We start from the raw sequence: 20,207 nt of genomic DNA, 5'->3' as shown, positions 1-20,207 counted from the left end.
CCCACCCTCACGGGCTTCTCAAGCGTTAAAAATAAAGGGAGCAGGAGGGGAAGGCGGGCAGGGCTGAGCCGGCCAGGTGCCCGGGCAGGGCTCTGCCCCCCTCCCTCCCTCCATCTCCCCTCATCCCTCCCGGCCCCGCTCCCCCCTCAGCGCCCCCGGGGCGTTCCCGTCGCCACCCCCGGAGCCGAGGCGCGGCCCCTTTCCCCCCCCCGGGAGCCCGGCCGCCGGTGGGGGCGCTCCGCCCGCCGCCCAGCACAGCGGGGCCGGGCCCGGCGGCTCGGCGGGGCCTTTGTGTGTGAGGGGAGCGGCGGCGGCTGCCGCCCCGGTGCGGCGGCGGTGGGCGAGGCGAGGCGAGGCGAGGCGAGGCGAGGCGGCGCCGGGAGCCTCCACCCCCGGGCCGCCCTGCCCGCGGCTCCTCATGTGACGCGGGTAAGTCGGCGGCCAGCGCCGCGCTTCCCCCCGCTGCTGCTGCCCCCATTCATTTCCCCGCAGCGGCGGCCGGCCGCCGGGGAGAGCCTCTGCCCCGGCCCCCGGGAGGGAGCGGAGGGGGGGGGGACGGGGACGGGCAGACGGAGCCTGGCGGACGGACGGACGGACGGACGGACAGACAGAGCCGGGGGGACCCCGAGTCGGGGGAAGGAGGCGGCTGCTCTGCGGCTCCTGCTCAGGTCTGTGCCGATTCCGTTTCTTATCAGAATAAACAGAACGTGTGCTCTATGATGATTTTTTTTTTTTAATGGTTATTATTTTTTTTTTCTTGTTGCCGTCCCAGTCAGCTTTCTTCTTTAAAAAAAAAAATAATAAATATGTATGATAACCGCTCGCACGAAGTGAAATCGTTGAAGAACACGAATAAAAAGGGGTTTATTTGGGGGGTGCCGAGCGGAGCGGGGCGGAGGCGGCAGCGGGGCCGCGGGGTCAGCGGCTGCCGGCCGGCCGGGGGGGGCTGCGGCGGCCGGTACCGGCCCTACCGGGGCGGGGGGCCGCCCGCCCCAACTTTCCCTCAACTTTCCTGCTGGAGGGGAGAAGGGACACCCACACCCCAAAATAATAATAATAATAATGATAATTTAAAAAAAAAAAGCAGCGAGCGGCGTGTTTGCAGTGCGGAGGTGGGGGCGCCGAGCCCCTTTGTGCTGCCCCCCTGCCACCGGGACCGGGCTGCGTGTGCGGGGGTAGCGCGCACCCCTGTTACCCGCTCTCACCCTTATTACCCGTCACTAAATAAATACACGTCTAAAAAGCCACGCTGTGTGCCGTCAGCTGGCGGCGAGGGGGAGCGGAGGGCTGTATTTACATTAAAAGCATGTGCACGGGGCGCCGGGGGAGGGGGGGGGGGGGACACGGCCGGGGCTGCCCGCCGCCGGCACCGGGGTGGCACCGGCAGCGCTGGCTCTCTGCTTATAGGATCCCTATAAATATACATATTACATATTTATTTATTTATTTTTCTCCCTTCTCGCGGGGGTGTGATAGCCGGCGAGCAGCCTTTGCAGACCTTTCCGCGGCGGTCGCTTTTGACAGCGCACCGAAACCTTCTCGCGTATATACACACATAGATATGTACATAAATAGATATAAGTAAATAAAATCCCAAATATGTTACGTACTCGGGAGCAGAGCTGCTCGATGCGAGGTGCTGGAGATAAGTTGGCTTACATCATGGTTTAGCTCAAGCCTGTTAAATTCTGCTAGCCTTTGGCAGCCCCCGAATAAGTAAGTAAACCTTTTTTTTTTTTTTTTTTCCGCCGTTTTCTTGGTATTCTCCTATTTTACCATCATTAATAAACGAGATTCTTCTTGCTATGTATTTTTTTTCCCCTTTTCGTCCCCCGTTTTGTCTCGCCGCGGCAGGTAGCCGCGCACGGTCGGCGGCAACTTGGCGGGGCTGCCTCTCGCAGCCCTGGCATCTGGGCTCCATTTTCTGGCCGCCGCTCGGTGCCAGCCCCGAGGCGGGCGGCAGCGCCGGGCCGGGCCGGGCCGGGCCGGGCCGGGCCGCCGGCACCATTTCCCTCACGCCGCCGGGCCGCGGCTCTCCTGCCATTTTCGCCTCCTTTTCCGAAGGGGAGACGCGAAAATCCCTCGCTGATGGGACGCGAGCAACTTGAAGCCGCTGGCTGGGCGCCTGGCGTCCAAGAAGCGGAGACCCCCGGTCCCCCAGCCCCGGACATCACCCCGGGACCGTTCCTTCTTCTCTCCCCTTTTCCTCTCCCTCCATGGATTGAAGGGGCAGGCAGCCACAGAAACACCTTTTTCTTTCTTTCTTTTTTTTTTTTTTTTTTTTTCCAGCCAACCTTTTCCTTAGGTTACAGGCAGCTTCATGAGGTGCCTTGTATATACATATATATATATATATATATATATATATATATATATTTTTTTTTTTTTTCCTTGTACCTTCCCAGTTCATGGAGTTGCGAATAGCGTTTAAAGAGGGCTGTGAAAAAAAAAAAAAAAAAAAGAAATCCTGTTTTCTCTGCTGTCTCCCAGCATTTGGCTGCAGGGAGGACGTAGGAGATACGCCGAGGGGCGTTAGAGGAGTGATTGCGTGTGCGCTAGAGGGGCTGGAAGGAGTTTGGGATTTGGGAGGTGCTGTTTGGTTTCTGCTTCTGATAATGAAGCAATATCTGACATGTAAAAAGGGGGATGGGAGATGAGGTGTTACTTTTTTTTTTTTTTTAACATATGTATCTGTTTCCCCATCAATACTTAATGACAGTATTTCTAGGCCTACCCCCTCTCTTGTAGAAAATCCTTTGCTGGAAAGGTCCCTAAGATCCCAAGGGAGGCTAGAAGAATGTTTGTAACAACTTTGAAAAATAAACTTGAAGATTCCAGGACAGGCTAATCATGTGGTCCTCTGCCAGGTATTTCTGTCGGGATTGGCCGGATCTGACTGTGTGTGATCTGAGCTTCGCTTCTGGAAAGAGATTTAAATATTTAAATGTTGCAGGGTTGAACTAGTTCTTCTGCCATGAAGTGGTAGAAGGGCTTAGGCTGCAAACCCCTGTGGTAGGAATCAACTTTCTGTTCAGTCTTGAGTCCACAGGCCAACACTGTGCATGGCTGTACCTGCCCAAATTGAATAGAAATACAGACCATGCTTTTTGAGTGAAATGTGCAACATCTCTCCCAGGTATTCAGGATGCTCTTGACCGCACCGTGGTGTTACAGAAGCCCTCTGAAATTGGGTGCATGTTTTGGCGCTTAGGGTGTCCTGTTGTTTAGATTTTGGGCAGGTGTCTGGGTGACCTGAGTAGCTTATCAAACAAAGGGAAGGCGTGTGCCTTTTCTAACCACTGGGTGAGCAGTGCCTGCTGACGCTAGCCTTTCTGATGTTATAGTGCTGCCGTCTTCAAGCTTCAGGTCACTGGGTCTACTCCGTGGGCATCCTGCCACCGCTGGCACCACCTTCCAGGATGGCCAACCTCCTTGTGTGTTTCTTAAGGAAATAAGTGTCATTTGTGTTGTGTAATGGGTCTGTTCGGATCAAGATGGGTTTTGAGCAAGCCTTTGCTCAACTAAAAGATATAAACGCCTTATTCAGGGTCTCATTAACGAAGCTGGGGAAATACTCATTTTCCCTGAGGTATTCCATTTGTGACTTGTGAAGAATTGTGTCTCGGTTTATTTTGTTGGGAGATGGTTGTGGTTTGCCTTTCCTTGACATAAATATAAAGAGAAACAAAAGCCCAAATTTCTCGAAATGGAAATTTCAATTTTAGAAAAGCTGAGATGGATCCGGCGCTGAGACTTTGACCTTCTCAGCTCCTGACTGGTGGTTGTTTACTACAGCTGCAGCTGTGCGTCTTTGAAAGAGGAGGAGCCACAAAGGCAAGCATGCTCACTTTCCCCACCTAACAAGAAAACGTATATAGAGGCATGATGTTGAAAAGTTGAGATGTAAAGAAAAGTATTAAGCAAAGTTTGTGTTTTCCTTTACTTTTGTGCGGGGTATGCTGTGTATCTGAAAGACGAATTTGGAGTTTTGAAAGTGCAAACATGAAAGCATGAAATTACTACACTTCCTATGCAGTGAAATTTATTTATTTATTTTTATAAAAAATATGCTTATGGTAGAAAAGAGAAATGCTTTTATGCTGTAGTACTAAGGACACTTTTAACAGTGTTAGTCAATCAAAAGCTCCGTGTAACCTTACCCTGTGAGAACGTACTGTTCAACTACTGAACTTTAGACAGACCTCCTGTTTCAGCTAAATGAATTTTTCTCTTAAGTCAGTAGTAAATGTGAAAATAAATGAGCAACAAGGGTTATCTTTTAGGATTTATTGTGACTGTGATAAATGTACACTTAGTTATGAACAACAACTACATTGACAAACTTGACAGGAGTGTTGGCTAGACCTAGTACGTGTGTGTAGCCCAGTTGTGAAAGTGGGTAAAATTGGACCAATGTGAGAAAAATTGTGCAGTCTCTTTTGGTTTATGATTAAACTGTGCTGGTGCTCTTGCATTTGCATATGGAAGCCCTGTCCTGTGTCGAAGGCCTGCTTAGATTTGGTACCCTAAAACGTATGAACTTTCTCCTACTTTCTTGAAGTTTGGTGTGACTGCTCTAAGTTTACTCTGAATTTGTGCTTTCGTGTTTGCTCCCATGCAGTAACTATAATATAAAAACAGTAGAGTATTCTTTAGTTTTATATACCATTTGGTGGCACAGAATTCTTGAAAGAATACTGAGAGGCAGAAGGAAGAGAAAAATCAAGGTGGCTTTGCTGAGAAGTCAGTATATTTACACTGTATATAACACTGTGCTTGTGTGGACTTTTCCTTTCTTGATTCCAGTGTACAACCTCTTGGTATTTTTCAGAAAGCATAATCTGGACTGTGGACTAAACCAAAAACTATAATATAAGAATATATTTTGTATTTATGTCTGCTGCAAAATAGTGTGATTCAAACTGAGATGTCTTTAAATTATGGCTATGCCTTCATCATGTAACTATTTCTCTCTCATTTCCCGCATTTTTGGGCAGGGATGGTGGCATAAACCATCCCAGTGTTGCTCAGCTGAAATATATATGGTAAAACTTGGCTCAGGAGTGAATGTATGGACTCGTTTAAAATATTTTCAAGGACTGCAGTTGGCACAGGCCAGTGTGTAAACGTGGGTATTTATTTAAGAGAAGCTCTCTGCTTGCTGTGCTCCCTCTTTGGAGCATTACAGGGTGGAGAGGACTCTGAAGTCAAGCTTGTCCCATCAGTTGCTACAGGAGGCCCCTCATGGCCTCTGAATATTGTGTGTAAAATGAGTCGAGTGCTGGATCCTGTGGTATTGACTCTTCCTCCCCTTCGGGGATCTTCCTTACCTCCAATTTTGATTCTTTGTGCTGTTTTTCTTCATGCACTTTGTGTCTGTGCGCATCAGCTCCTTTTTCAGAGGAGCCTCCTCAGCAGCAGGTGCAAGGGCAAGACTTGACTAGGTGATAGGTTGCTGACGATTGTTATTATTGTTATTAAGTCTAATAAAACCACAAAGTTAAGGATGTGAATGCTAAGGTATATCAGAACTGAAGCTGCACGTGTTAGGGTCAAGGGAAATGACCCTTAACAGTTAAAGAGTATTTTAACAAATAAAGTTTGCCAAGACCGTTGTAGCTTGACATTTCCTCTGAATGCAATCCTAACAATGTCTGTATTTTTTCTTAATCTCCTGGTTTATTTGTTCACAGTGTATGTTTTTTTTTTTTCTTTTTTTTTTCTTTTTTTCCTGGAACACTGAGGAAACGCATTTCCTTGTGTGCAATGGTGTTTTTCCTTTTGTGGGTCGCTGGTAGCGCTCACAGTGACTGGCTCTGGAGTTGCAGCACAGACCAGCACCACTTGAGTTAAAGCATGTCTGGTTAGCAGTCGCAAGCTTTTGTCCTCTGTGTGAACCAGCCTTCAGAGGGGGAATGAAGTACGCTCTTTGCTAACGGCTGGCATGGTATTCGCTACATAGCACGATGGGACTCAGAAATCCCCAGCTTTGTTCCTGGCCATGGGGTGAGCATGTTCTCGTTGTTTAAACACCGAACAATCAAATGCATGACCTTGGACATCAGCGCAGCAAAGGGGATAATTAATCAGATGATGTGTTGTGTTGGAGACCCGAGTTCTGGTCCCAGTTTTGTCAGGTGTCATCTAGGATAACCGCTTGGTTATCCTCTCTGTAAGGTGCAAGCGACGATGCTAACTTACAATTAGTGTGAGGCATTGTCCGGTGGCCAGAGCTGCGAGGAGCACAAGGTTGTGAATGCCAGCACTGATCCTGCTGGCTACCTAAGGATAGTTTCTTTCTCTGCCTTGGCCCTAAAGTCCTATCTGTTTCCTGGGGGCTTAGCCAGGTCTGCAGAGCAGGGACCACTGTGATGCCTGCTGGCCAGGTTGCTGCAGCTGATGCAAGGAGATCTGGGGCCTGGGTGCAGAGTTGGAGATCTTGCCAGCAAGCCTCTGGAAGTCTTCCTGGGCACCTGCGAGCTGTAGTTGTCAGCTACAGTGCTCAAATTGCAACGTGCTGGCTGTGGTAAAGGCAACTCTGGATCCCCATCAGTTTCTGTTGGGAAAATACCAGTCGTCTGTGGATCCCCGAGGGAGAATCTTTCCAAACAAAAATATTCTTAATTATTTTTTAGACTTTTCCCCATTACCAAAATAGTCAAAGATACCTGATGTATTCTTGAAAACGTTCAAATCTAACTGTGCAGAAGCAGACACTGAGAATTTCAGCTGAAATGACTGAAGTTTGTTAAATGACATAACATAGAATTAGAAATTTGTAACATCAAAAACTGACTAGGATTGTTGTCATCTACTGTGAAGGTTTTTTTTTTTTTTTTCCCATGGGAATAGCATTTTCTGATGAAGTGCTAAAAATTCAGGACAGTTTTCATAGCAGATGTGATAACACGTGGTCATCCTCGTTAGCCATAGAGGTATTTAGAATTAATCATTATTAATTGCCAGTTCTTCCATGGAAAGAAAGAAGGATGACTGTGAGTATTATTCAGTAACATCTGACATATGAATCTGGGCAGGACTTGACTTAAAATCAGAATATTTTAGAGATTTTTTTTTTTTTAATTCTCTGTCTTTATTTTGAGTGTGTGATGTTGGCATAAAACATTTTTGAATTAGTCTTGGAGTAAGGGCTGGCAGTGCATCTAGAAGAGCATGTAAAAAGCTATGATCGATGACACTTTAAAATCTTTTTAAGTGTTGGACAGTAGTTGGAGCTATTCCAGTTTCTTTTTCATAGAATCTTTCCGTTGCAAGAAAATTTGGGTTAAGTGGGAAATGAAAAGAGTTTCCAACAAAAACTCCCCTAAAACAGAGGTGGGGAAAATCACTCCTTTCCAGTTTCTGTCAATCAGTAAGACTTACAAAATGACTTAATTTTTCACAGATTCTATCTAGTCAATGAAATCTTTTGTATAGATGGTACCCAACAGCATTTTGAAAGGAAAACATTAACAGAATGAGTATTTTTTTTCCTCCTTTCTGAAAAGGAAAGCATGCAAACTCAGTCTAGTTGGCAGGCAGATTTGGAGGCTGTTAATTTAGAAAGCTTTGCCATTTTCACTTTTACTTTCCAGATCTATATTCAGCTAAATCAACATTTCGCTAAAAATGTCTTCAACGTATATACCTGAAGAATATATAGCAGTAGTTCTGGGCTTTGCGTTTTGGGAAGATGGACAAACTGGTAACTGTGACTGTTGGGATAAAGATTACAGTAGTCACATCAAGCAAATAATGTCATCTGCTGGGGGTGAGGAAGGGAATGCAGGTTCAATGCTCCACGTGTGTTGTTTTTTTTTTTTTTTTTTTTTTTTTTTTGTGGCTTCCATTATTTGTCAATTAACTCACCACATGTGCTTTGAGAGTGGGCACCCTCAACCAGGCTGTGGTTTTCTTCATTAGGGAAAGCACTGGGATCTTAGCTATTTGGTACCCTAGTCATCCTGTGGGCATGTCTATCAGCAGGAGAGATACTTGGACTTTCACATCCCTCCCAAACATTGCCAAAGTTCCACACGCGTGCAGCTTTCACTGACATATCTTCTTCCTCCCCTAGAAAAATAGGAATTAAAAATAAAAGGAGAAAGTTGTCTCTTGTGATTACTTCTGACTGCGGTCAGTTTAGCTTCTTCACAACCATGAGTTCTTGTTGCTGGGTGTTTAGCTATTGCTTCTTCTGCCTCTTGTGATATGCTGCGCTGTCTCTCCTTGGGTGAAAAATACTGTTTTCTTCCTTTTCATCATGGTGTAACCCTTCCACTGATGACCTGAATGGGACAGATTCTTGTAATTAAAAGACTTCTTTAATTTGTATTCCTAGTTGGATTTTCTGGGTCCTGGGTTATTTTAAAGCCATCTTCATTTTATGAATAGCATAGCAACCTTACTCTATTTTTCCACTCTATGCTTTTTTCTTCAAAACTTTTCTTTTGGTACTGCTGTGTACACACCTGAACCTGCAGGCTAATGATGTAGTTGTCTTTTGAGCTGTGGTTGGGGTGTCAGGTGGTGATGGATGTTGTAGCTGGATTTAGCGTTAGGTATTTGACATATCCTTGTATAATACTGTGGTGTTATAAATAGTAACATAAATGTAGCATGAAATACCTTCATATCAGCTAAAAATCAGAAGTATGAAAAATTATGTAGGTTGAAATGTTGTCCTTATGCTATACAATGTTAAAAGTAATGCTTACAGTAGGGCTATGTAGATTGCCGTGTGCCATGGCAATCATTTGAGATGATCTAAACCAGTAATTCTTGTCAGCGTTCTTCAGACATTATGGTGTTCTTAGTTTAAAGGCCAAATGATTAAGCTGCAGCTTTTATGAAGTTAAGCACTGGCAACTGGGCGAAGTCTGGGAATTGCATCCTAAAAAGCATCCTGACTGCACTGTGAATGCCACAGGAAAAAGTGGTGCCTAACTTGGCCAGCATGCAAGTTCCGAAGGCTTTTAAGGATTTCTGCCTGGACAAACAAGTTCACGTTGAGCCATAGCTGCCAAATGCAGCTCATTCTGATGGTTCATAGCGCGATCACTGGTTTTGGAAACCCACCGTGTTCTGTACCTCTAGTGGGAGGCGTGCGACTTTGAAACAACTGTTAATTCAGGGATTTAGGAGTACTTCTAGGCTTTGTTCCTGTAAAACTGTCATCACTGTTCTTGGTGTTTGGCACGGCTTTTCCTAACTCTGTACTGCTCTCTTCTGCCTAAACCTGAAGCCTGATGTTGAGAGGGGGATTTAATTCCCTGTGTCATAGGCTAAAGAACACGTCAAGTTCCCCCGACAGGGTAGCATGTGAATACGTATGTTAAGTCTATATTGACTTAGTGAAAAAGACTTTGAAAAGCGTATGTTTAAATTGTTAATTGAAGAGTGAAGCTGCATTTCGAGTTCATTGCTGTCCTGAAGGATGGTTTCAAGTGATGGCTGGTTGTTTGAAGTTTTTAGTTGATGATGGACATGCTGTCATTTAAGCAGATACCAGAAGGAACTCACCGTAAAGTCAAATTAAGTTATATTGATTGGCTTTGTGAAGTGAGGAGAAGAAAAAAAAGAGATTTAAGCATAGGGTTGGATTGTAAATTCATTGATTTGAAGATCAGACAAGATGGTTATGATCATCTAATTCAGTTTAAATCGAGTCATCAAAAGAATATCACCTGGACTTGGATTAAGCAAGCGTATTTTGTTGGAGCTTTAACATTTCGTGAATACATGAGCATATCGTAGAAGACATTGTGTGATGAAGAATCACCTATATTCTTTGGTAAATGGATTCAGTGATTATAATTGCCCTAATCTTTATGTGTTATATATACCCTGAATTTATCCATATATTTGGCTTCCAGCCATTTAACCTTGTACCTCTGTCTCTTAACTGAGTGGTCAACCATTCTCCTGTCACTTTCTTCTCTGTCATTGCTTTCAGAGTTTGCATAATTGACCAGTGTTTTAATTTGTAGCTGTTGAAGAAGGTGAATTGATTTAATTTGGTTTTATTTCAAAACAGCAAGCAGGAAACTTTAAGCAACCAATTTGAAGCTGCTTTTGTTACTGTAATCCTTACTCATTTTTCATTTCCAGCAATGTCCATTGTCTAAAGAACATTTAGCAAGCTGATACACTGCAGAAAAAGTCTTATGCCACATATGCTGATTTCTATTCGAGAAAATGCATACCCGTGTATTTAAAATTTTGTGGAGTTAATTTCTCTGAGCTTTATTTTTGGCATTTTTTAATATTACAGTATGACAATGCTGCATTTCCTATTTACTGGATGGTTTTATTTCAATACTGACCTGTTTGAGCTGTTCTTAGGTGGAAATCAGAACTCTCGTAAACTGTAGAAAACATTGCTCAGACCAAAATAATACAAATAATTTATTTTTAATGTGCCAGGTTACTGTAAACACCCGCCTAAGAAGTATTTGTGCTTAAAACTAAATATTTATATTAAATAAAGGAAAAATGTAGCATAAGAAGGAAAAGTGAAACTCAGTTTCTGTTTAGAATGTACTTGAGGGTTTCAGAGCTAGTATGTATCATTCTTCAGCATATTGTTTATCTTAAGGCTGGAAGGAAAAAAGAAAGATACCTTGTTTCTTTTGCTCCTAATAGATTTTTTCAACTTTTGTATGAGCTAGGTACTGGTCTGTAGTTGAATAAGCTGTGGAAAAGAAGCAGCTCTCTTACACACCTGCTTATGGATTAGTTTACTCCATTTCAGTTTTGTTCAGTCCCTGATTTATATGGGACTAGTAATGGTAATTTCTTTGAAACTTCAGTAGCGAATGAGTACTCCTTGAATGCTGATGAAGGAAGGAATTTAAGTCATTTTTATAATTTCAAGTTTGTCTTTCAACTTGTTTGAGAAGAATAAATAAAAGTCAGAAATTCTCATTGGAATTTACAACAGTGTTACAGGAAGACTATTCCTTTACCGTAGAGGCTTTGGAATACTGTTTGTTAGGCTGCTGCTTCTGGAGGTATTAAACTTTGTCAAAAGATAGGAGTGCCCATCTATTCTCATACTCTGAAGCTGCATATGAAAGTAACTTTTTTGAAGGCTTCCCTTTTTCTCATCTATTGTTGCTGACACCCTATTTCTCAAGTGCCTTTTCTGACATGCCCACTCCCTATATTTTATTTGAAGCAAGAAACACAACACTTGCTGGGATATCAGATGAGTAGGATTACACATGCTCTTTTTTTTTTTTTTTTTTTTTTTTTTTTGTGTGTGTGTGTGTGTTATTCTGTTGCACTACTTAAGACCTTTTTGTCTCTTGCTTACCATTTTTTCTTCATGCGCTTATCCAGGATCATTTCAAATGTAATAATGCTGTTACTGTTCAGATACTGTGTTTCCCCCAAATAACTGCTGTTCGTTAATCATACTGGTTTTATAAAAGGGAGTACGAGTGTCAGGTGATTTTGCTGAGCTCGGCTGGACTACAGGAAGTTTTGCTCTTTCCCAGTAATTTTATTATTGATGTCCTGCTGGTACTCCATTTTTTTTTTTTCCTCCTATCATTATTTCATCCTTTTTAGAGCCTTGCTTCCGTGTTTACATACTCACTGCTCTATTTTCTCAGTCTTCTTAGGGAGATAACAATTGTGTAAATAAAGCTTATTTCTACATACCCTGATTATAAAACTATAATCTCAGATAAGTATATAGGGAAAAAAGCCTTTAGTTTGGTTTCCTCCCAGACTTTTCCTTAATTTCTTGAAATAGCAACTAAATGCCAAAGCATGATTTAAAAAATGGGAAAATTTACAACTGTACAATTGGAAATGTAATTCCCTTCCTCCTTTTCAAGGAAGGAAAAAGAAATTTGTTAGTTCTGTCCTTTTCTTTCTCCAGGCTAATGTAACTACTGTAGGTCATGTAAGAAGGATCAGGATTAGGAACAAGGACCGTTGTGCAATGTAGCCTTGTGCAGCAAGTTGGAAAACTGAGAGGTGCCATTTAGAGGAAAGACTTTATTAATGCTTCAAGCTGTCTGGAAAGAAAGTGAACGGCTCACCAGGTAAAGAGCACTAGAAATACATTCAGTTGTACTTCTTTGCCAAAATAATATCTTGCTGTGCTCTTGAGAGAAGTTCAAATCAGTGCTTACTTATCTGTATTTTAAAAAAGGGAAGAGAAATACATAGTAAAACAAATATTATACATGTCTCATACTGTTGTAGAACTAATAGGCCTGTGGGGAAACATCACCTTTCTAAAATCAAATTGACCTCCCATCACCTGTTGCAATCCCAGCTTTCACCCCTGTTCTCCTCCTGACAGACTCGCCTTTCATTTTACTCTGCAATATCTTGATTTAAGCTTCCAGTGGGGTGCTTGAAGTGGGCTTGTACTGTACTCTATTGGACTTACTACTATTCATGATTTTTATGCTCTTTATGGACCACCAGTTTATTAAGAAATAGCCTCTTACAGTCAAGCAGTGGTGTTTGAGACTTGTGAACAGCTCTCCATGGAGCTTTTGAACTCTGTCTTCTGAGTACAGCTCTTTGTATGGCAAAAAAAGAAATGTGAGCCTAAAGCATATTCAATCATTAGCTTAAAAACCTTTCTCTGCAAATGCTAATAATGATTTCATTTTTTATTAAAGTGCAAGTTTTAGATGTTGCTTGTTGTTCTTTACCAGTAATATTGCTCGTTTTCTCCACCCTATGTCTATTAGCCTTTTTATCTTTTTTACTTGCAAGTTTTTTTGTTGTTGTTGTTTTGTTTTTATGCAGCATTAGTTTCCATTGCACGCATTTCTAAATGTAAAAAACAGTCATTCCTTAATTTCTATTTTCATGTTATAGATCACATAGCAAGTTACAGGTCCCTGGAGTCCTGAAATTCTGCTGAAGATTTATTACAGCAGTTCTTGAAAACACTGTGGTAAAGCAGTAACCCGTTCTTTTCGGATCTAATGCAGTAGACAGCTGGAACTGCACGTGGCATCTCGGCGCTGGTTGTGTTACCTTTGGGAAAGCTTGTGATAACCTCACAGCTTGCCACGTGGAAAGCAAATCCGTTTCTTCTGTTCAGGTCAAGCCGTCACGTGTGTTGTGCGTCCTGCTGGTTTGTAATTGGGACGTCTCAGGTTCACAGTGATGATGGCTTCACTTGCGGTCTACAAGGAGTTTCTCTTGGGCCTTTTTCTGTCCTCGCAGTCTGGGCAAGGACCGCCTTTTGTGTGTGTCTTTGTGGTTGGTTTGTTGTGTTGAGGAGTGGCTCCGGTATCTTCTGAGAGTATTTCTAGTCTTTCCCATCTCGTTCCTGGTTGTGGTACTGGGCTCTGCATGTGTCTCTTGAGGACGAAGGCAGGTTGCAGGGGGAGAAACTGTGAAAGCAAGGAGTGTGTGTGTGTTTGTTGGAAGGACACAAATGATCCAAGAAAAGTAAACCAACATGTGTACATGTGTGTTTCATTAGAAGAGGTCATAAAGAAAGCCCATTGCTGCTGAGCTATGAGTCAAGATCCTTTGAGCACTATTTACTGCTGAATATACTTTTAAAAGAACATGGGTTTTCCTTATCGCAGATCAAGCTATCATGAAGTATATTGTCCTTCAGAAATACCTGTTATCAGATGTAGAATGCTGTTTCTTACACCAGACAACTTTGAGAAATTTTATAAGACACTTAATTGTTTTTCATTGCTCGCCGCAAAAGTTTACATAGCTAATGTGATGCCTGGTATGTTATATAAAGTTGTTCCTTTTTAATGGGATCATTTTTTGTTGTTGTGTGAACAATCTTCTCATATAAAGTCAAAAGAGTCAAAAGTCTGCACCTATATTTGTTGAGAAGCTGAAGGTTTGTTTTGTGTGGTGTTCTCAAACCTGGATTCTTGTAGGCTACAGATTGATCTGGGTACAAAAGTTTCTTACCATCTAGCTCCATGGATTTGGCTTGGTATTTGTCATGTCAGGAGGAGGCTGAGGTCCTTTCTGAAGGGCTTGTGGTTCTCTTGTTACACTGAGCCAGCAGAGAATACTCATTTCTTACTCCGTGAATTGAGTGCAACAACCTGAGGAACTTTGAGTGTCTATTTTGTGTATTAAACTCTTCTTGTGGGTATATTGTAGGTAGATGTGAACAGATGGGAAAGCAGGAGTTTTTTGTTTTTTTTTTTTTTGTAAAACTTTGCCCTTGTTTTTCAACACGGGTGTTTGGACACATAATGATGCCCTTTAAGTGCATCATTTTGAAATGCATCACCAGGCTTTTTGGAAACTGAAGTCTCACAACATTTCTAAAAAACAGGACAATTGATTTCTGTTTTGCTTTGAACTGCCTCAAGTGTGCAAGAGCACTAAAATACTTTTGCTGTCTTTTTCTTTTTAAGTCTTCAGATGAATTGAAGTGGAATTCATAGATTTATTTTTTCTGCTTTATTTTTCTTCCTCTCCGGTTATACTATTTCATTGTTGATTTGCTGTGAAGTTTGCTTCTTCCAAAGATCTCAATAACAAAATGACTTTGAGTACATCGCATGCCTGTAACCTTTTGTTTGCAGAGTTCATTAAGCTAGTCATGCCTTAAACTGATTTAAATGTTTGTCAAATAAGAAAAATAATAGGAAAAGAAAATAAGAAAGCAGTATTCTATTACAATGTGTTACGTTGGGTTTGGTCTTTATCTCCATTAACATTTGAACTTTATTATTAGGTGCATAATACATTTCTGAGAGGGATGGTGAGGTATGTTCGGACTTCTGTAGGTGGTGTACTGGCTGATAATTTAGATATCATTTAAGAAGTGCCTCACTTTTACATGTACAAAATAAATGTAATCGTCTACTGCTATTTGGAAAAACTACTCAGCTTTTCTACAGCATACAAAGGTTATTATACATATGCTTTGGTTTAGAAAGTCCACAGCGATTTCAGTAGATTCTTGCCATAGAAGTTGCTTGAGTTGCTTCTGTAGGCTGACTTTTTTTTTTTTCAGAAGATACAAGGAAAAGTGCAACTTCTTTCCTTTGTGAGACCAAGGATAACTTCTGTGAGCCATGTAGCCATGAAAAGTATATTGAAAGAGGCTGTTTGCAGGAGGTATTACCCACTTGGTTTCCTTGGAAACGTGAAACATGATTTACAAATATTGACTCGAGAAAGCTGCAGCTTAGAGGAAATCCTAAACTGTTGGTTCAGGCTTTTAAATTAATATCTCTGAAGAGTGCAGACCATATTGAAAGTTACTACATGTCCATGAAATTATATTTATAATAATTCTGGGTTTTTATGTTCCTTGATGTAATAGCTGATTCTGGATTCAGGAGGATGGGAGAGAATCTGTGTGGGTTTTGCTGAATAGGGAGTGCTGAACTTGGTTCTGGTTTCATGTGTGTTAAACGGCTCAACTCTCACTGATGTTACCATCCATGTTTCTAAAAATCAGGTTTTCAGTGACTTGCTCTCAGCTGATGGAGTGAAACCTATCATTTTTGTTTCTCATGCCTTGTAAAAGTTTCTGTGTACTTTAGAGGGTGACTTTTATGGTATTAGTTATGTTTATGCAGAAGAGTTTGTGAGAAGGGCAAGCAAATTGCATTTACTGGATAACTTGTTCTTATCATATAGGAATACTTTTATATACTTAATTTAAAGGCCATGATTTTAAAGGTCATGATTTGGTCTTGCTGGAATTGTTAATATTTTCAAAATGGAAGTACCTTTATCCCTGGAGCATGGCATATACTATACAGGGTGTCCTGAAGTTGGTGTTAGATTCACGTTGAGGGTAAAGGAGTGTTTGTATGGGAGAATAAGCATAGAGCAGATTTTTCTGTGTGTTTTACAAGAGCTGAGCTCTATACAGAGTGGACAGTGATTGCCTCTGCATACTCGTTGGTGTGGAAGAAGTCATGGTTCAGTCAACCTAACCAAGGTATGGCTGTCTGCAATTTTATATTTGCTTCTCTTAGTGTCAGCAGTGGCTTACCCAGTCCCTGTTGTCATCCATCTCCCAGGGTGCCTGTCCGTCCTCTGCAAGCTGTAGTCACCACTCATACTGGTTCCACTGTCAGTGATGCCACACACTGGACAGAAGCGTTATGCAGAAGGGGAAGTCAGTAGATCAGGAAAAGAAGGTTTCTGCGTGTTTTCCTTTACAGAAGGAAAAGTGAGAAAGACTTGCTTGATGAGTCTTTGTTTTTTTGTTTGTCATTATGCTTGTTTGAAAGTCCACAGATAATCAAAGCAGAAGGTAAACTTTGGTATGGCCAAAGGCAGAACAGCAGGTTTATGACGTTGTTTGTTGAGGACCGTGAAAGTGCATCAAAAAAAAAAATGAATATAACATTTTAGGATGCCAGACAGATACTAACAGAAGAGAGAGGTAATTATGTCAAATGAACTGTGGTTCTTTGTGTAACCAAATAAACTGCATGGATTACTGCAAAGTAAGCCAAGATGGAAGCAAGGATTTGCAGCATAATAGAGTTCTGCTAAAATTATGATTGTTTTTATGTGAAACCATCGTGCCAATACAAACTGAGTTTCATATTGAAGGACTGATTAAAAGTTAAATGCCTCCAGATGAAAGGCAAACAGAAGTCAGTACTCTTTACTTAAACTTAGAGTGAAGAAGGGATAACTGCAGCGAATGTATATGGAGAATTATCAGAGTATGAAAATAAGAGATGGGAATGTATGAGGTAGCAGTGTGACACTGCTTTTATCTGAATTGAGAAAATTATTCTGGGGTCTTTTATTTATAATATGATGCGTGTCTTCTGAATAGTTCAATTATATGGCTACTATTCTAATGACTAACGTGTGCTTGCCTTGAGTGATCATGAAAAATGTATACCTTAGCCTCATTGCTCTTCTCCAGTTTCCTTTGCTTTTCTAAGGTGTGACCAGTGAATTGGTAGTGACAAAAAATCAGTCCTGTAGAAACATCAGGAGAGCTTTAAGTGTTTGCGGGTTTCCTGTCAGAATATTGATATTATTTTCAGCTCTAGATTCCTGATTGTTTCTAGCAAGTATAGACAGATTTTCAAAATAGTTATGTAATACGTACTTTGCTATTGCTAGGGTAAAACTGAAGGCTCAGATCACTCCGCAGCTTTGCCATGGCTCCAGAGAAACAGTGTCAACATCTGTCCTTAGGCGCATTGGCTTTTACTTCAGGTTCTATTGACTTCGGGGAGTAAGGTGATGAAGTCAGAGATTGCATTAGTCACAGATAAAAAGAGATATCAATTCAAATAGAAAGCAAGCAACTCTTTCATACTTACCTGCAGCCTGCAATGTGGTTGAATCTCTGACTGGGAAATGCTTCTGTGTCCGTGCATGACAGCTGCAAGGTGTTAAAGATTTCTAGACAGATTTCTTGACTTCTCTGTGGGTGAACAGCAGCAGTCTGGTGTGATGACAGAAAGAAAGTTTTTTCTCTGGCAGAAATAGCTGAGACTTGTGTTTTCAGGGAGTGTGAGCGGGAGATAGACTTCTGGAGCAACTCCCTGCAGGGCCTCAAGGAGAGGTACCGGGGTGAGACACCCCAAATGGGGGTGGACACCCTGCCCAGTCGCCGTCGGGCAGAGGGAGGGGACCTGGGAGTTGAGGAGGAATGGAGACAGGTCCCTGCTCGACATCGCAGGCGATGCCCTCCTCTTCCGACCCCACCTTCCCAGGTGCCCTTACAAAACAGGTTTGAGGCCCTGGAGAATGAGAGATCAACAGCAACTGAGGAAGAGGTAGAAAGTGTTCCCAGGAGGATTCCTAGGGTGAGGAGGTCAACTCCACGCATCAGGACTGCCTCCACCAAGAACGAAAGAAGGGTGATTGTTGTGGGGGACTCTGTCCTTAGGGGAACAGAGGGCCCTATTTGTCGGCCTGACCCTACCCGTAGGGAGGTCTGCTGCCTCCCTGGGGCCAGGGTCAGGGACATTGCCAAGAAGGTCAAGCGCCTGGTACGGCCCACTGACTACTACCCGCTATTGGTCTTTCAGGCTGGTAGCGATGAAGTAGCAAAGAGAAGCCCGAAGGCGATCAAAAGAGACTTTAGGGATTTGGGGCGACAACTTAGAGGATCAGGCGCACAGGTTGTGTTTGCCTCTGTCCTTCCGATAGGGGGGATGGAAGCTAAAAGGTGCTCTGTTCGCATAAACTCGTGGCTTCGTGACTGGTGTGACCGGCACAACTTTGGGTTCTTTGATCACGGGAAGGTCTATGCTACACCGGGCCTGATGGCACCGGATGGGATGGGCCTCTCTCGGAGAGGGGTAAGGATCTTGGGTCAGGAGTCGGCAGGGCTGATAGATAGGGCTTTAAACTAGGTAAGAAGGGGGATGGGGCTGAAGCAAGGACTGTTGGGGCTGTGCCAGGGGGAACAATGGCAAGGCCGGAGGATAAGGTAAAGGCCCAGCTGAAGTGCATCTACACCAATGCACGCAGCATGGGTAATAAACAGGAGGAGCTGGAAGCCATCGTGCAGCGGGCAGGCTACGACTTGGTTGCCATCACGGAAACGTGGTGGGACCAGTCTCATGACTGGAGTGCTGCGATGCCTGGCTATAGGCTCTTCAGAAGGGACAGGCAGCACAGAAGGGGTGGCGGTGTGGCTCTCTATATTAGAGAGTCTTTCGATGTTGTAGAACTCGAGGCTAGGAATGACAAGATCGAGTCCCTTTGGGTTAGGATCGGCAGGGACAACAAGGCTAGTGTCCTGGTCGGGGTCTGCTATAGACCGCCGAACCAGGATGAGGAGACGGATGAGGAGTTCTACAGGCAGCTGACAGAAGTTGCGAAATCGTCAGCGCTTGTACTCGTGGGGGACTTCAACTTCCCTGACATATCCTGGAAGCACAACACAGCCCAGAGGAAGCAGTCTAGGAGGTTTCTGGAGAAAGTGGAAGATAGCTTCCTGACGCAGCTGATTAGTGAACCTACCAGGGGTGGTGCCCTGCTAGACCTTCTCTTCACAAACAGAGAAGGACTGGTGGAGGATGTGATTGTCGGGAACAGTCTTGGGCAGAGTGACCACGAAATGGTGGAGTTCACTATTCTTGGCGGGGCCAGGAAGGGAACCAGTAAAACCACTGTATTGGACTTTCGGAGGGCTGACTTTGGGCTGCTCAGGACACTAGTTGGTGGAGTCCCATGGGAGGCGGTTCTGAAGGGCAGAGGGGTCCAGGAAGGCTGGGCGCTCTTTAAGAGGCAAATCCTAATGGCGCAGGAGCGGTCTATTCCCATGCGCCCAAAGATGAGCCAGCGGGGAAGAAGACCAGCCTGGCTCAACAGAGAATTGTGGCTTGAGCTTAGGAGAAAAAAGAGGGTTTATAATCTTTGGAAAATTGGGCAGGCCACTAAGGAGGACTATAAGGATGTAGCGAGGCTGTGCAGGGACAAGATTAGGAAGGCCAAAGCTCGTCTGGAGCTCAATCTGGCTACTGCCGTTAAAGATAATAAAAAACGCTTTTATAAATACATCAACACAAAAAGGAGGACTAGGGAGAATCTCCATCCTTTACTGGATGCAGGGGGAAACTTAGTTACAAGAGATGAGGAAAAGGCGGAGGTGCTCAATGCCTTCTTTGCCTCAGTCTTTAGCGGCAAAACCGGTTGCTCTCTGGATACCCAGTACCCAGAACTGGTGGAAGGGGACGGGGAGCAGGATGTGGCCCTCACCATCCACGAAGAACTGGTTGGTGACCTGCTACGGCACTTGGACGTCCACAAATCGATGGGGCCGGATGGGATCCACCCAAGGGTACTGAGAGAACTGGCAGATGAGCTGGCCAAGCCCCTATCCATCATTTATCAGCAGTCCTGGCTATCGGGGGAGGTCCCAGCTGACTGGCGGCTAGCAAATGTGACGCCCATCTACAAGAAGGGCCGGAGGGCAGACCCGGGGAACTACAGGCCGGTCAGTTTGACCTCAGTACCAGGGAAGCTCATGGAGCAGATCCTCTTGGGAGTCATCATGCGGCACTCGAAGGGCAAGCAGGCGATCAGGCCCAGCCAGCATGGGTTTATGGAAGGCAGGTCCTGCTTGACGAACCTGATCTCCTTCTACGACAAAGTGACGCGCTGGGTGGACGAGGGAAAGGCTGTGGATGTGGTCTACCTTGACTTCAGCAAGGCTTTTGACACCGTCTCCCACAGCATTCTCCTCAAGAAACTGGCTGCTCTTGGCTTGGACTGGCGCACGCTTCGTTGGGTTA

At 43.7% G+C, this 20,207-nt stretch overlaps 1 protein-coding gene across 7 annotated transcripts in view; it reads left to right on the top strand.

The window, feature by feature from the left end:
- Positions 1-225: 225 nt before the first annotated feature.
- Positions 226-20,207, top strand: part of KLF12 (KLF transcription factor 12) — a 250,481-nt gene continuing 230,499 nt past the window's right edge. For 2 of the 7 annotated variants that reach the window (XM_068676166.1, XM_068676122.1), the window contains exon 1: positions 440-668. The gene's annotated coding sequence lies outside the window, so the exon portion shown is untranslated. The other 5 variants (XM_068676176.1, XM_068676149.1, XM_068676159.1 and 2 more) reach the window with 3 other exon arrangements.

The sequence above is a fragment of the Anas acuta genome, chromosome 1 (assembly GCF_963932015.1).
Source record: "Anas acuta chromosome 1, bAnaAcu1.1, whole genome shotgun sequence".
NCBI lineage: Eukaryota > Metazoa > Chordata > Aves > Anseriformes > Anatidae > Anas > Anas acuta.
This window is presented reverse-complemented; position numbering and strand designations above follow the sequence as displayed.